Source organism: Lissotriton helveticus, chromosome 9 (assembly GCF_964261635.1).
Source record: "Lissotriton helveticus chromosome 9, aLisHel1.1, whole genome shotgun sequence".
Lineage (NCBI taxonomy): Eukaryota > Metazoa > Chordata > Amphibia > Caudata > Salamandridae > Lissotriton > Lissotriton helveticus.
Window position 1 is genome coordinate 901,871,846 of NC_136070.1, and position 12,212 is coordinate 901,884,057.

The following is a 12,212-nucleotide window of genomic DNA, read 5'->3' on the forward strand; positions in this document are numbered from 1 at the left end:
GTGAGTGCAGTGCAGTGCAGGTGAGTGCAGTGCAGGTGAGTGCAGTGCAGTGTAGGTGGGTGCAGTGGAGTGCAGGTGAGTGCAGGTGAGTGCAGGTGAGTGCAGTGCAGGTGAGTGCAGTGCAGTGCAGGTGAGTGCAGTGCAGGTGAGTGCAGTGCAGGTGAGTGCAGTGCAGTGCAGGTGAGTGCAGTGCAGTGCAGGTGAGTGCAGTGCAGGTGAGTGCAGTGCAGGTGAGTGCAGTGCAGGTGAGTGCAGTGCAGTGTAGGTGGGTGCAGTGGAGTGCAGGTGAGTGCAGGTGAGTGCAGTGCAGTGCAGGTGAGTGCAGTGCAGTGGAGTGCAGTGCAGTGCAGGTGAGTGCAGTGCAGGTGAGTGCAGTGCAGGTGAGTGCAGTGCAGGTGGGTGCAGTGCAGTGGAGTGCAGTGCAGGTGAGTGCAGTGCAGTGCAGGTGAGTGCAGTGCAGTGCAGGTGAGTGCAGTGCAGTGCAGGTGAGTGCAGTGCAGTGCAGGTGAGTGCAGTGCAGGTGAGTGCAGTGCAGGTGAGTGCAGTGCAGGTGAGTGCAGGTGAGTGCAGTGCAGGTGAGTGCAGTGCAGGTGAGTGCAGTGCAGGTGAGTGCAGTGCAGTGCAGGTGAGTGCAGTGCAGGTGAGTGCAGTGCAGGTGAGTGCAGTGCAGGTGAGTGCAGTGCAGGTGAGTGCAGTGCAGGTGAGTGCAGTGCAGGTGAGTGCAGTGCAGGTGAGTGCAGTGCAGGTGAGTGCAGTGCAGGTGAGTGCAGTGGAGTGCAGTGCAGTGCAGGTGAGTGCAGTGCAGGTGAGTGCAGTGCAGGTGAGTGCAGTGCAGGTGAGTGCAGTGCAGTGTAGGTGGGTGCAGTGCAGTGGAGTGCAGTGCAGGTGAGTGCAGTGCAGGTGAGTGCAGTGCAGGTGAGTGCAGTGCAGGTGAGTGCAGTGCAGGTGAGTGCAGTGCAGGTGAGTGCAGTGCAGGTGAGTGCAGTGCAGGTGAGTGCAGTGCAGGTGAGTGCAGTGCAGGTGAGTGCAGTGCAGGTGAGTGCAGTGCAGGTGAGTGCAGTGCAGGTGAGTGCAGTGCAGGTGAGTGCAGTGCAGGTGAGTGCAGTGCAGGTGAGTGCAGTGCAGGTGAGTGCAGTGCAGGTGAGTGCAGTGCAGGTGAGTGCAGTGCAGGTGAGTGCAGTGCAGGTGAGTGCAGTGCAGTGTAGGTGGGTGCAGTGGAGTGCAGTGCAGGTGAGTGCAGTGCAGTGCAGGTGAGTTCAGTGCAGTGCAGGTGAGTGCAGTGCAGTGCAGGTGAGTTCAGTGCAGTGCAGGTGAGTGCAGTGCAGTGCAGGTGAGTGCAGTGCAGTGCAGGTGAGTGCAGTGCAGTGCAGGTGAGTGCAGTGCAGGTGAGTGCAGTGCAGTGCAGGTGAGTGCAGTGCAGGTGAGTGCAGTGCAGGTGAGTGCAGTGCAGTGCAGGTGAGTGCAGTGCAGTGCAGGTGAGTGCAGTGCAGTGCAGGTGAGTGCAGTGCAGGTGAGTGCAGTGCAGGTGAGTGCAGTGCAGGTGAGTGCAGTGCAGTGCAGGTGAGTGCAGTGCAGTGCAGGTGAGTGCAGTGCAGTGCAGGTGAGTGCAGTGCAGTGCAGGTGAGTGCAGTGCAGTGCAGGTGAGTGCAGTGCAGGTGAGTGCAGTGCAGTGCAGGTGAGTGCAGTGCAGGTGAGTGCAGTGCAGGTGAGTGCAGTGCAGGTGAGTGCAGTGCAGGTGAGTGCAGTGCAGGTGAGTGCAGTGCAGGTGAGTGCAGTGCGTGCAGTGCAGATGAGTGCAGGTGAGTGCAGTGCAGTGCAGGTGAGGAGTGCAGTGCAGGTGAGTGCAGTGGAGTGCAGGTGAGTGCAATGCAGGTGAGTGCAGTGCAGTGGAGTGCAGGTGAGTGCAGTGCAGGTGAGTGCAGTGCAGGTGAGTGCAGTGCAGTGGCATGCAGGTGAGTGCAGTGCAGGTGAGTGCAGTGCAGGTGAGTGCAGTGCAGTGGCGTGCAGGTGAGTGCAGTGCAGGTGAGTGCAGTGCAGGTGAGTGCAGTGCAGGTGAGTGCAGTGCAGGTGAGTGCAGTGCAGGTGAGTGCAGTGCAGGTGAGTGCAGTGCAGGTGAGTGCAGTGCAGGTGAGTGCAGTGCAGGTGAGTGCAGTGCAGGTGAGTGCAGTGCAGTGCATGTGAATGCAGTGCAGTGCAGGTGAGTGCAGGTGAGTGCAGTGCAGGTGAGTGCAGTGCAGTGCAGGTGAGTGCAGTGCAGGTGAGTGCAGGTGAGTGCAGTGCAGGTGAGTGCAGGTGAGTGCAGTGCAGGTGAGTGCAGGTGAGTGCAGTGCAGGTGAGTGCAGTGCAGGTGAGTGCAGTGCAGGTGAGTACAGTGCAGGTGAGTGCAGTGCAGGTGAGTACAGTGCAGGTGAGTGCAGTGCAGGTGAGTGCAGTGCAGTGCAGGTGAGTGCAGTGCAGGTGAGCGCAGTTGAGTGCAGTGCAGTGCAGGTGAGTGCAGTGCAGTGCAGGTGAGTGCAGTTGAGTGCAGAGTGGTGTGTATTGACAATGTAAATGACAATGCCATTTATTTATGATTTAAAGAAAAAAAAAGAAATGTCATGAGCAATGCCAATAGCTCTACCTTTAATGATGCCGAGACCATTGCATTGTAAATGCTTGTTTATTGTACCGTTTACCTGGTCTAATTTCATTTCCTACAGAAGTAATGCACAGGCAGCATAAAAAGCGACCCCCTAACCCGCAACTGCCATACTCACTTGTAATCTCCTCAGAGTACAAGGAACAGGAGAAGCGTTTCTAACACAACAGTCACAGGGGAAATACCAGCGCTAGCACCCCCCCACTCCCCCGTAATGTTACTTTATCCCGATTTCTGATTTGAGTTTTAGTCAAATTAGCTAACGCTCGTAATCCTACACACTCACCCAATCAAGCTGCAATATATGCTTAAAATCAACTGGTGAGTTGAACAAATAGCTCGCTGGCTCAGATTGAGAAAGTCTTCGATTTGCCTGGTAGGCTGTCTTTGTTGTGTTTTCTGTGCACCGCTGGCAAATTCCACAGGATGTTACATTGCAAAGCAGGCAGGAAAGTTAAACCAGCATTTGCAAAGCAGAAAGTCTCGCATTTGTGAGAGTTTAAGCTATTGGCATTGTAAATGACAATGTTTTTTATTTATGTTTTGATAATTAACACATAAATAAAAGGCAGTGTCATTTACAATGCCAATAGCTCGAACTCTTGTAAATGCGAGACCTATTTCATTTTGAAGAAGCGGACAACATTGTCCCAGGCTGATTGGAGAGTGAAACCGCGCATGGTGCGCTGAATGTTGCAGGAAAGCATGTGGTGCCTGTAGTAGGAGAAACTCATTAAAGAAAATAGGGCTTACAGACTAAATAAGACATACCGTGAAGTAAAACTGCCAGTCCTCATGGGAGGTTACAGATGGAGAAGGAGGTACTAAGGAGGGACTAACAATCCGACTAACTAATCAGAAGCCAGCATTTACAAAGGACAATGACACAAGCCAATGAAAAATATGGGGCAGAGAGTGGGTGGAGTTTTAAGTCCATACTCAAATACAGCATGCCTCGCAGAGCAGCACCTGTGCTGCCCAGGCTCGACCTAAAAACTACACGATGCAGCATTCAATGCAGCGAGTCACTCAGATCACTACAGCTATGAGCATGACCTCAAGCAACAACAAAAAACTTCAACTTCCAACATTCAACACAGCGAGAGTTACTTATATACACTTACAGCAGAACCTGCTCGTAGAACAAAACCACAAATTTCAGCATTCTTTGCAGCAAAGGTCAGAGAACTGCAGACATGAGCATATTCAGCTGAAAGGAAACCCTGCAAGCTATCAATACCAGTATGCCCTGCAACAAGAGAACGGCATAAATACAATTACCTGGGATGAGCGACATTCAGAGAAATAGAGATATCAGCATCCACAGCACTAAGGAATATTCAGAATTTTTTAAAAAACGAACACAGAACTACAGCTACCAGCATGCCCTGCGGTAAAAGACATCTAACAGCATCTGATGGCTCAGTGGACAAAATGCATTTCTTACAGGGTTCTGTGTTTGGCTTATAAGTCACAGATTCAAATCATGGTGGGTCCACTCATTTGGTTATCCGCCTGAGGTCAATAAAATGAGTAACATTGACGTGGCTAACAAACATTGATTATTCAATGCCAAGAAGCCCCTGTGGTTAAAAGGGAGCTTTACAAATGCAGAGGTTAGTTAGCCAAAGAACAAATTAAGAAAGAGGGGGTACAAGAAGTGGTGGGAAAGAGGGGGGACCAGTCACATGTAGCAGATATTACGGAGTCAGATGCAAGCCCACCACACTGCTGTATCCCGGTGCTATCTGCTGACATGGGAACGCATTTAGGGTACAGCACCTTGTGTTTGGTCGTAAGAGCAGCAACCTGCAGTGGGGGCGTGGCCTAAAAATTAAATAAGAGTGAGGTAGAACTAGGGGACCTTCGGTCGCACCAAAGGGAAAAAATTATAGGGGCACAACTGGCATGCATAGAAGTACTTCGGTGTTACAGAAGGGACATCAAGCATGTGTGCGGCCCCTAAATGTGCACCAGCATAATTTTAAGGTGAGATTCACTCATTTGAATGGGAGTGCAGCCCCAAGCAAAAGAGGGAATCATTTGCCCCTAAATGATATTCCATATTACAGGCGAGGAGGGCAAGAGGCTAGCAGAAGAAACCATGTGTGCCACAGAATAAAAAGTGGATCTGCTGCTTCAAACAAACAGCTGGTCAACCTTTCACCAATGCGCTGCCCATTGTGAGTTTGTGAACAGCACATTGGTTGCGATAGGCTGCACTGTCCTGATCGTGGTTCGGCAGTGTCTAATTTGTGCTGGTGGTTTCCGGTACTCTGAACCGGCACTTAATTGTCAGCACCTGCTCTAGTGACACTCCACCACATGGTGGCGCTGCCGTTCTCGTTTTGAGAGGAGCACAACAACCCTGTATATTGAGTCAATATACATTGAAAATGAATAAATACCAGCCTCTGACGCCATTATTATCGCTTTGTGTGGCCTGAAATAGTGTGAAGTGTCACACTTGGAGTGCGATAGGTGGGTGTTATGCTACAACTGCCATTGGAAGCGCTGGCAGGGAATGAGTGGCACAAGCTGAAGTGGCCTTCCGAGAAGGGCACTGGGACGTAATTCTTTACAGATTAAGCACCGAGGTTTGGGGAACATGCTTATCGGCGCACAGCTCGCCCTGTTAACGTACCCCTGGGGTCCCGTCACCAATCCTGCCCTCCTGGATATCCCTCGTTTCTAATGTATGTTCCGTAGTAATATGTAATTGGATTTTGTATGTTATTTAGCCTCTTTTTGCACAGAAATGAAGCTCAGCTATCCGGTATCCGAATCAGGTCTCATCTGCCCTACCATATAAAATGTCTATTAAATGTTTCTGATGCAGTAGTGGTAGAAACTATGGGTTTGGCGGGCATCATATTTGTTCTGACAAATTAATCCAGGACCACCAAACCTGTTCTAATGCCAAAAGACATTCTCAACACCCAATCACTGCCCTGCATAAAGAGGAATAGTGTAGTATGGCATTAAAGTGCTCATTTCACCACATCAACTCGCGCACGGTCCTAAAATAAAACATTTAAAAAAAATAACTTTTCACCGCATAAACCATTATCTTTGTTGGGGCATCTTCTATGTTCAGTAGTCTCTGGTCAGTGTCACCTTGTTGGGGTTGTTGTAACATGCAAAACGATGACTGGAGTCTTTCTGAACCACAAGAATGTGCCCATCTGCCTTTAAGATAATTATTTGTGGGTAGTTTGGGCAGCATAAAAGGAATTACCAAGTATTAGACGATGAAAACGTTTAATGTTTTTTATTTTAAAAAAAAATCCTGTAACTATGCTCTTGAACAATGTAGCCAGAATTATAACAAACACGTGGAAAGCGGTTCATAAAATAGATTGTCTTCACCAAAATGACATCTCAACAGTCGTTTTTCAGTATTGGCTCTCTTGATTTTCTTCTGCTGTTTAATTTGGTTTACAGGTGAGACCTCCTTCCTGCAAGTGTGTTATCTATAGGCTTTAAGGAAGACAGTCAGGCTGGTCCCTTTTCAATCTTCAGTGCCGAAGAGCTGTAAAGTAAACATCCCTGTGGAAGGCCCAGCATATATGTGCCAGAGAGTCGACAATTATCGAGCAGCGCACGATCTGTCCACAGAGTGTGAACAATGTCTAGCCTGCATGATTTGAACTGTTGAGCCTTCAACTTCACATCACAATCACTAACCAGAAGGTTGGCTATGAAAGATACAAATTATTTTATAGAATACACTGGATATTGGTCCGACTAGTTGCAAGGTTTAGGCAGTGCACCATATACAACACATCCAGTATAATACAGAGATAACCTTCACTAGATGGACACCTAACTTGTTAAAACTAGTTTTCTCTGCTATGTGAGCGACGTCTACACAACATATAGAACCTATATCGCTCCATAAACCCTTTCTACGCGTGGAGGTTTTGTACATTGCATTAACATTACAAGCATCTAGTGCAATGCTCATGATCTCATTCTTAATAAAAACAGATGCAGTTAAAAGGGTTTTCATTTATCTTACAGGTAAGATGATATTGCACATTCCACTTTGACAGGGATAAGCATGAATGCTTTTAGGTGTTATTTGTCAGTAGGACTATAGCGAGGTCATACACATTACATTTTGTGTGCAAGTCATGGTTTGCATATATGTTGCGCAAATTATGAATGTATGATGTTCTTTCAGTTTTAATTCATAACTAACTGCACTATCGCTGTATTTTAGATGTAAGTTTTTTTTTTTAACGTGTTGAAGCATCAAAGCTATCATTAACTTTGCTTTAACTTTTTTTGTGTGTTTGCAGATCCAAAATTTAGATTTGTGTTTCAAGTGCAAACACAAGCCAAGCTTCACACACCTGTGCTGGATCGGCGGCTCTGGAACCAAAAGACCAACAACAGGCCAACAATATCCTGTGAAGCTTGCCCATGGTTCTCAGTGCCAGGCAGTGAAGTGTGTTCTGTATCTGTAGTTCACAAAACACAGGGGACTTCCTGGGAATTTTCAGGTACGTCACTGCAAACAGCAGAACCTTTTTTGTATATAAACATTGGGGCCTCCCACATTGGGGGGGGGGGGGGGGAGCAGTCTGTGCTCATCACTATGCTCCCCTTTGTGCACTTTCACTTCTCCGATAAAGGAAGAGACCATATTTTGCATGGTGTACGCTAAGATTTTTGCCCCATCTTTTGCTGATGCAGAGCTCTGTGTACTTTACCCCTGCTAACCAGTAGTATATATAGTACCTGTGCTCCCTCATTTTGCATGGTTGAATTAGTTTACACCTAATTGGCATATTTACCTTGCCTATAAGTTCCTTTTATATGGTACAAGGTTTACTTAAGAGTCTGGAAGTTAAATGCCACTAGCGGACTCCATCACCAAATATTCCATCCACTACAGGGGCAGTGCAAACACGGCTTCGTTGAAGCATTGGAAAAACTGCAATTAGACATGTCAAAATAAAACCATTTGTAACGTTTGAACCTGCCCATTAAATATTAATAAGTCACCCAATCAGACCATGTAGCCCATAAGGCAGGGTGCAGAGTATCTAAAGGGGACATGCAATATTTAATATTAGAATGTCCTTACAGTGACTAGCACCCAAAAGTTATATTCACTGTAGAAAGGCAGACTGGCCCATAAAAAATCCACTAAAAGCAATATTAATTCTGGTGCTTACGGAAAGGGGCCAGCCAAAAATATGATTCACCAACTAATGTTTATCCAACACCCAATTTAATAGAGAAGTCAGGATTTTGATAAATATTAAGGAAAAAATACTTTTAAAATGTTACCTTTACCGTGCCTAATGCCTTTGGAGTCTAATATGTATTTATCTCCAGCTGCAACTTTTAGCGGATGGCCCTGAATGAGGTGTGAAAAACGGCCCAAAGAGCAGACAAAAGCCTCGGTATGGGAAGTGGTTAGGGCAGGATGACAATTTGGGCTGTGCCCAGGAACATATTTTACTTCAGAGGGACCTCACCTGTAACAGGCAAATGTCGGATGACACCTGGAGAGGTCCTTTCTTTTGTTACCCATGTCAGACAGACATTGATCCCAGCAGGAGGGGTGGTGCTCCCAGAATGGTTTTAAAGTTACCACAGAAGAGGGACTGCTCATTACTCTGGCCACACCTCTGGATAGGTACACAGGCTCTGCAGAGGAGAAGGGTTTCACCATATTGGATCTAGGCAGAGAGGGGCACTGTGGGATTGTCTGCAGTAGAGCAGGCAGGAATGTCTGAAAAAGTGGGTAAGAATACTCCTAGGACTTTTACCCCATTGGTTTGGGATGGGCCAAGGTCACCGTCGCCCACAAGGTAGTGACAGGCATTAAAGCAGCTCCGCCCCCCGGCACCCACTTCAGAACACTTTCTTGATCTGAGGAATAACTGAAGACTGGACCTGCTATTAGTAACCTGAGAGGGTCGCTAAGGGACTGAACGGTCCCCTGCCCATACTTAAGACAAGGAAGTGAACTCCAAGGGTCATAATGCAGACCTCCTGTTCAAGTTACAGGGATTCAGCAAGACATAAGAGGGCTTTCCAGCAAATTACAAGTTCAAACAGGACCTACCTTGAACTCGGCTACAGTGAGTCCTGACCCCGCTACAGTGAGTCCTGACCCCCAAGTGCATGCTATTCTGAGGTCCTGGAACTCTTAGTTGTGTCTGGTTGGACATTTATCATCCCTGAAAATCTGGGACTTCAAAATGTTTTCAACTACAAGACCCTCTGAGGACTGGGACAAATCTGCCAAGCCAAACTGACTGAGGTTTGTTGACACTGGGCTAAAGAGTCAGGCTTCTCTGCAGCAGCAAATCCAATTCAGCAGGCCCTCCAGGGAAGGTATCTGAGCTCATAAAGCCCTCTTCGGCTACAGCCTACAGAACTTCTTGCCCCAATTGAGGATTCAGAGCTCCAAAGGAGTGACTAGGAGCAAATTTAGAACTTCTGGCCGGGAGAAGGCACCCAATGTTCCAGCCGGCGAGGGGCCTTGCCTGGGTGTGAAATTTTAATTTTTCCCACTTGGAGCTATCCTGCCAAAACCCAATACCTTAATCAAGACCATCTCCAACTGCTACCCAACTTGGTAGAGCCCCCATCAGCTATAAGATCTTATAGATATCGGACTTACATTTTTGAAACTAAGGGCCGATTATGATGGCGGTCGGACGAGCGTACAACCGCCATCTTTGAGGGAACAGGATCGACCAACAGGTAGTTGGTGGTCCCACCTGCAAAATCAGAATCCGAATGCTGTGGAAACATGCCTCTTTGTATGGCGGCTTGTGCAGCCCGGAAAAAGGCAGCAGCACAAGCTCCAATGCAAAGAGGAAAGTTTTTAAACATCCATGCACCATGTTAGTGTTACAGGCACAGCATGGTGCCTGCCTCATAGTGCAGGGATGTTTAGGAGGGTACCACAAGTGCCCCTCAGGGCCCTTAGCGGAGGGCCATGGGGAACAGGGGCCCTGCTAGGGGCTCCAAAAAGCCGTTTTCAACAGTCTTTTCACATCAGAAGAACAGATGCTTAATTGCTGGCAGAAAGATGGATCGTAATCCCCATGGCGGTGCCGGAGAAGGCACCGCCTTGATTGTGGGGATGCGATTGAACCGCTCGCCTGACAAGCTCCTTGAGCACATCAGATACTGTTGGTCGGTCCCTGAGCCAAAGCGGGCCGATCGACCGATCTTTAATGCAGTGGTCTGACTGCGGTTAGAGATGCCAGTGGGACCGGCACAGACATCACTTCGGATCCACCGACATAGTAACGGGCCCCTAAGTGTTAAGGAAAGACCACCAATTGGATCAAACCTGGTCCCTGTATCCGACCCACACTCCATGGCGGTCAGCCTCCAATAGTGCCATGGTCTATCATGACCAGTTAACCGTGATTTAGGCGTAACAATTTGGCAGAGGTTTTATTTGAAACTTTAAAAATGTATATTTCAAGTACCCCTTATTGGATTGTCATCGTTTTGATTTATTTATTAAAATGTACTCTATTTCTTTAATTCCGTTTGTGTTGTGTTTTGACTTATTACTATTTTGGTAAAGCATAAATACTTTCCACATGGTCCTAAATCGAAACACAGCTACCAAATATTTACATAAGTTTAATTTATTGATCTGAAGGGTTCACCCTGACTAGGATTGCGGTTGTTGCTCAACGTGGGTTTTGGTCCCCCTCTCCCACCCAGACTAATAACAATATATAACACCTCCCTCTCAGGTTGCAGAGGACAAATCCCAGCATTGTGTAAAGACAGCTTCAAGAATTTTCGCCCAATTTTGCAGCCAGCCAATCAGATTGTTTGGATCACAGAACCAGGCAAATGATTGGTTTGTTTTCAGAATAGTCATTTTTCCCCTGAAGGACTACCTGTCCGAAATGCATTGGGCATCTATTGAATGGACCTAAAAAGAGAAAAAACCTCATCATATTCATGAAGTAAAGCTTGGAAAATTACCTTAGAATCGAGTGAGAAACTAAAAGGTTTCTACTTTAAATGAAAGCACAAATGAACTCCCGAATCTTGTAGCATGCAATTATTTTAAAAGACTTCAGCTACTAAAATTCAGTGCAACCAGGGATTATATGGTCTATGACACATAATGCTGATTGTAGTGCAGCATTTACATTGCACTTGATTTCCCTATGAGGGTTGCTAAAGCACTTACCTACATGGGTAGCATGCTACATTGTTTAGTGTGCATGGTTGGAAGGAGGCGGTCCTTGTTTTGATGCTAAGTGGGACAGGTTTCCATGCCATGCGTGATGACCACCCAGGTGCTGTTATTGTGTTGTAGGATGCAGCACATTGCAGTGCGGTGGATGAGAAAGTGTGAGAGAAAGGCATGCAGTTTTACGGTTTTCAGTATGCTGGTAGCTTTGAACAGCTACAGGTCTATTTTTGGCATTTCTTTTGATATAGTCTTCTTAGCTGATTACTGCCCTGGGTTGTCCAAGCTGAGATTTTGTGTAGAGTTGTGGTCCCGAGCAGACATGGTAGGAGGGAGAGAGAAGTGGAGAAATCTGTTGGGATGGTTGACAAAGTTATTAAGAAAATAAATCCATTCAATGGAAACTCTGCCAGGACTATAACTAGATGCACTAGCACCACAGCTGTAATAAATATAAGTTTTGTGCAGATCCGTCAAACAGCGGCACGGAAAAAGTGGGGGCTCTCAAAAGTGCTATTTTCCAATTTAATTCCCATAGGATTTTTAATTTCTCAATACAGATACCATTAACTCGCAGATCTGCAACTCCACAAAGGATACGTAAATCCAATTTATTAAATAAAAAAATTCACAAAGCGCCTCATTAAACTAGGTAGCTCTCCCCACCCCAAATTGTCTATTGTGGATTTCCTAATTAATTATGTTAATGTACAACATATGGTACTCTGAGCACTGTGGCACAGCATACCTATTCGGACCTCATGTGGGTGGTGAAGGCTCCAAAAGAAACTCCCAAAGGAAATAATTTTATTTTAAAATATATTTTTATTTTGGGATTCACAAATCCTGTAGCATTTTCTCATACTCAACTGCAAGATTCTGAAATCAAGCCTAGGACCCGCAAATTCTGATAAAAGAAACACACACACACACACACACACCACACCCACCTAACGAGTGCATTAGTGCTGCAACAGGCCAACAGTCATATGTGGATGTTGGCCACATGCAGTATGGACTGACCACAGCCTAGGCCCGACAGGCAACCTTTGCAGTGCATGGCCAAAGGTGTGCAAGTTTTGGATTGTATTCTTAACCATAACTTGCACATTTCAGTATTTTTCTGTTTTATTTCATAATTGTAATTCCACTTTAACTGTTCTTTTTTTTATCCGCAGAGGTGTTCTAACCAAAGCTAACCAGAATGTGTCTTTCACCGTTGATATTTTTTGTTTTTATTTACACTGAGTATATTATATACATACACACATCCTACACCTTAAGGTACATGGTGACAGTATAAAACACTAGTGCATATTAGAGACAGATGTTATGCCGTACTTTTTCATGTCACACATCGAAACATACAAGACTCAA

The 12,212-nt window shown here is 46.5% G+C and overlaps 1 protein-coding gene across 1 annotated transcript in view; it reads right to left on the reverse strand.

The window, feature by feature from the left end:
• Nucleotides 1-12,212, reverse strand: part of LOC144781973 (ribosome biogenesis protein NOP53-like) — a 105,854-nt gene that overhangs the window by 73,900 nt on the left and 19,742 nt on the right. The window lies entirely within an intron of this gene.